The sequence below is a fragment of the Sinocyclocheilus rhinocerous genome, unplaced genomic scaffold (genome assembly GCF_001515625.1).
Source record: "Sinocyclocheilus rhinocerous isolate Xijiao unplaced genomic scaffold, SAMN03320098_v1.1 scaffold200, whole genome shotgun sequence".
NCBI classification, from domain to species: Eukaryota; Metazoa; Chordata; class Actinopteri; order Cypriniformes; family Cyprinidae; genus Sinocyclocheilus; species Sinocyclocheilus rhinocerous.
Window position 1 is genome coordinate 2,047,004 of NW_015641014.1, and position 5,242 is coordinate 2,052,245.

The 5,242-nt window shown below is 41.4% G+C and overlaps 1 long non-coding RNA gene across 1 annotated transcript in view; it reads right to left on the reverse strand.

Annotated features, from left to right (window-relative positions):
- The window catches only part of LOC107753603 (uncharacterized), a 14,886-nt gene extending 13,211 nt beyond the window's left edge, over positions 1 to 1,675 (reverse strand). The window contains exon 1 of the long non-coding RNA XR_001641483.1: positions 1,458 to 1,675. This is a non-coding gene — a long non-coding RNA (uncharacterized LOC107753603). The remainder of the gene's footprint in view (positions 1 to 1,457) is intronic.
- Positions 1,676 to 5,242: the final 3,567 nt, after the last annotated feature.

Genomic DNA, 5,242 nt, shown 5'->3' on the forward strand with positions numbered 1-5,242 from the left:
TCCCTCCCTCCCCCCAGTTCAAATTCATCCCGAACCAAGATCTCCCCCCTCCCTTCCCCTTAATCACTGATATTCTTCTTACGCCTTCGTGGTGCAAGGGGAGGTTAAGGTGGCTAGGCAAAAGAGATACGGCTTGAGATGTAACAGGTGTAAAAAGAAAAAAAGAAAAACAAAATCGAACCCAGATGCCACCATTATGAGGATTTTATTTGGTGGTCGTATCATTTGCGGACGTCTCCAGTCAGTCACGATTTTCCCCCTTCTGTCTGCACCGCACAGCGACTGCATCTCCTGACGCAGCCAACGCGCACATATTACTCACTATAGCAGTCACGACTCGGATAAAACCGTGTTTCCACTAAAATTACAACGCCAGCATTGACTTAAGAAGATCTTGCTATGTCTGGGATAGGTGTATAGAGAGCCACAGTGTCTTTGAAAAGGTCAAGGTAATGAGTTTTTTCTGCAAAGATCCGCGGTCATTCCTGGACTCGCTACTCTGGCATGTACGGTTTTAAGTATTGTAAATTTTGCTTTTGCATACATGCACATGACCATTTAAACCCTCTGAAACAATTCGAAATATACTGTCTGCGAACGCTTAAGGCAATTATGCACGCTGCAGGATTGAAATTAGACATTTATTAAGAGATGCTTTGATTAAAACAACACTGGCGATCACAACGTGATTGTTTTGCGCAACTGCACAAACGCGTTAGTTTTGGCACAAAACCAGTATTATAGTCCACAGCAATAGAAAACAGTCGATTGCAGTACTGTATAATGAAAATGACGTGGGCGGAAGAGTAATCCACGTGAATCCGCCTATAGCTACACAGTCTCGAGCACATCTGATGGAAGTGTTCAAACAACGCACGCGGGAACATTGCACAAAAAAAACTTAAGCTGCATTTTGAGAACGTGTGCCGAGTGGCATCCCTTTCACAGGTGATGGCCAAAACAGGGCTGACCATTTAAGGGCGATTTTGGATGCACGGAACCCCTTGACGCCACACCAGGGCTTCCCTCGTCGGCTGTTGCTGGTGATTTTCCTTTTGGCGCGGCGTCTTCCACCTATATTTATTAGCCTATTTTCCTCTTCACATATTTTGAGAGATATGTCCCCTCACTCTTCTAGTGTTATCGGTTTCCATTCACACTTTCAGCTGTAGCGAAGAGGCATAAAACGGCTCAACAGCGCCGTCAGACAAAGGAGTTTGGATTTCACTTATTTACCATTCGCGAGATTCCTGGTCTGAAGAGAGAGTGGTTTATTTCATTTTTAACAAGTGGGTGAAAACAACAAAGCACCTGTTTGAGAAGTGCACACAGTATGCGTGAAACAAATGGATTGTGTTTGGTGGAGGAAATGGCACCTTAATGCATGCAAGAAATCGTGCAAGAAATCAAATAAACATGTCAACGAACCAAAGAAATCGTCGCGAATGTGTACTTACCAGTGCAGGAAGCCCTGGCTGAAAGCAGGGAAAACACAGACATGAGTATAAAACCATCCTATGTGACCAAAAACAACAAGCAAGACGACAATCAAATACTGCCCTTGATTCATCTCTATCTTCAGCAACACGTCCAAGTTTTCTCAGAATCGCAGTCCCTTTTTATACAAGTGATACCCTCTGCCTATTTCTGGACCACGATCAAACACTGATGCTATTTTTAGCGCCCAGTAAAAAAAAAAAAAAACACTCACAAAGACATCGCTCAGGAGCGTTACGTGGAGTGCATGTAATGTACATTAATTTTGCCTCTCCAACTCCATGCAAGGGCTCCGACTCGCCTCCGATGCATCGCTGCAGTGATTTTCCCCCCCAAACGAACTGCTTCAGTGCCCCTCTCTCTTATGGGCTAAATATTTCTTAAACGTTCGTTTTCTCAGCACAAGTTGTTCCCGCTGTCCTCGTTCGTTTATGTTGCTCACCATCCTCTTTATTATACGCGTATTACGCGGCGTGTCTCCATGCAACTTTCGCTTGGAAACTCGGGACGGATTCGCTGCTCATAAAGAAAACAGACGCCCGCACGCACACACTCACACTCACACAGACAGACCCGCGCGCGCAAACAACAGTAATCAGTTGCACTGCGAACGAAATATGTTTTGTCTTTACAGCAGTACACAAACGATGATAATTAACACTTGCAGAATCTCTCTTTTTTGAGGGCTGCGTCAGTTACTAGGCATTGACGTCACGTTTAGGTTCTCCCACTTCACAGTCTATGGCTGCTGATTACAACCGTCCCTGTTGTGCTCGCAGACAGCCTCGCGTTAATGAAAATGGCTCGGGCTAAATAGGTGAAAGACGGACAGTGTCCGCGCTGCAAGTGACCACAGCCCCGGTTTCCCAGAGCGAAACCACTCCTTGCAGTCGCCAGGCATCGTGAAAAACTCATTTGGCAATGGATTCCGTGGCAGACGCGCACCACTAGCCTATATATGTTCTTTAAGCCTGGTAGTTGCTTTGCGCTTGTTGGGGTTTTGTTTAGGGAGAGCATTAAGGGAGAAAAGTTGGGGATGCCTTGTTTATATAGAGAAAATTATATAAAATATTTTCGGTCTCAGCTTTAAATCGATGTGATGTTATAAACGACCGTGCAATAGTCACAGAAAGTCTGCGGCTTCTAAAGCTGTCGAATTGCAAAGCATAACACTAAAAGAGAACGTGCAGAACACAAAGTACACTAATTTGACCAGTGCGGTAGAAACATACGGAGGGAAGAAATTGAGCGTCTTGCCGCATGGTGTCGCCAAACTCCATTCGAGAGTTGCTAAAACTAGCGCTGTTCACTTAAAACTGATCTGAAAATCTACTTATAACAGTATTTTACTTTTTGTGTCGTTATGTATTAAATTACTTAATGTGATCATCAAAAACATGGCAAAAGTCACGCAGGTTTTTTTTTTTTTTTTTGCGACTGGGGTGTCGCTGTCCGTGGTGCTGAAATACAGACTCGACTATCGCATCAAGCTTTATGCAGTGTTTTCCCAAGACACTAACTTTAAATACGTTTCATACACGCAATTGGCTGTTTGTACAATATTAAACACACGGAGACAATTTCATCGCTCTGACATGTTAGCTACAAGTGTATGAATGAAGAGAAGCTCCTATTCATGAACAACACGATGTACTGCGATGTGCAGGAATAATCCTACCTTCGCCACACTCGGGATGCTCCGGACTCCTGCTGCTAAAACGGGAGGATCGTGAATGAGCGGGCGGTGACGAGTTGTGTGGGGGGAACTGGAAATAGGTAAATATTTAGATCAAGGACGTAAATATAACATTTGTCATCATGTTTCCCTTAAAATACATCAGTGTTCTGCCAGGAGTGCCACAAGTGGCGGCTTTGATCTGACAATGAAGCTGGACGTTTGCACCCTCCGCTAAATCTAAAAATACCACGATTTCGGCTGTGTGGGCTTGAGCTCGCTCAGAGCTTCTCCTCATTTAACCCACCTTACCTCAAATTTGACAGGGACAGCAGTCTCGAGTCTGTGGTTTGAAAATCACAAACCTGCAAAAAAGAGCAACAATTCATACGTTTTTAAAATATAATTGTTTCATATATAAATAAATGTATTATATAATTATAATTTATGATAAAATTAATATATAACATATCTAATATATAATTAAATTATATATTTTTAAATAAAAGAGGAAATTTAAAAGAAATAATGAAAAATAATATATTTTAATATAAATATATATATATGATTAAGAATCTCCGCCCTTATAGCCCTTTCTCTCTGTTTATTTTTCCGTCTCTCCTGCCTAAATGATGTCAATGGAAGCCGAGCTATAGAGCTATTTATAGAATCTCCCCCTCCCATCAGAATCACATGGTTCAGAGCCGAGGCACAATGACTACCTCAAGAGAAGAGTCTGCATGAATAGAGATGGTGAATATTTATGAACGGGCAAGCTGTCACATGATGTTCCTCCTGCGTAACATGTTAAGAAAGTCAGATCGGGCTTTCATGTGCACATCCTCACCATATCCATAAAGTTCGCCGCCATTTATTCATTCATTACCCCCTTCTGCTAATTTATTTATTCTTCCATTCAAAAGTTAGTTGGGACCGAAACTTCCCGGAAGCACCAAATAGCAAATAACTAACTTGTGTAAGCGAAAACCCGAAGGGTCCTGCCTTGTTTGCATCTCTCAGCTGCTGCTGCTTTGCCCACATCGCATGATCCTTCATGTTTCATCCAGCCTCTTGTCTCCATTCACATACATAGCCCATTACATAACAAGCCTGCGTGAAAGAGAGAAAGGTATTAAAATGTATTTACGGTTAACATAACTTAAACAGCTGACATGTGCAGGGTTAAGCGACACTGATGTGCAACAATTTGATGGAGGGTTATAAGTTATTGAAGACATGTTGCATAGGCTATTAGTCTATTTATAGCATTGTGTGTAGCCACAACAGCCACACGTGTGGAAAACACTTCTTTTGGGTTCCTAGTTGACATGTTAACACTCACTGGTTGCTATATTTAGTAAGCCTGGCAGTGCTGTTACTATTCCAGGCATTGTACATGAGGGGGCGGATGGAAGTCTTTCATGAAAAAGAGCATAGCGTTCTTTATTTGCAGTTCTTCAGCCATACTTGTGTCGCGTGTCTGTGCAAGGTGCGACGACTCGACTTCTGCTGCAGAACAACGCTGCGAACAAATGAATATGTGTTCAAATTAATGGCATTTAGTTGAATGCATCATGTGTGCTTTATTGGGAACTGAACCACTTTGGTTACGATTCTGATTCACGAATGATTCGTTAACTGTTCCATTAATGTTTCTACTTTTGAAGCAGAAACATTGGAGGAAAATTTTGACATAAGAAATGCTATTCTTATCGTGTTTACTCACTTTGGTTGGGCTGTTGCCAAATGATGAGATCATGTCATTTTTCATCAGTACAAACATAACAAATCAGAAATAAATTCAGTGCAGTTCTTGAAAAAGCTGCAGTTGTACAGATTTTTAAGAGGTGGCATAAATAAAAAAATAATATAACCAGTAAATAAATACAAAACAGTAATTGGTTCTAATCATACGTTAAATTAAAAATGTAAGCAAATAAAAAATATTTATTTGTATGCAATACTCAAAATGTTTTTTGTTTAACTATATATGAACAACCAGTCAGTTACTACGACATAAAAACAGTAACAGCTCTTACTGTTTATTCAGTAACTGCTCTGACTGATTCA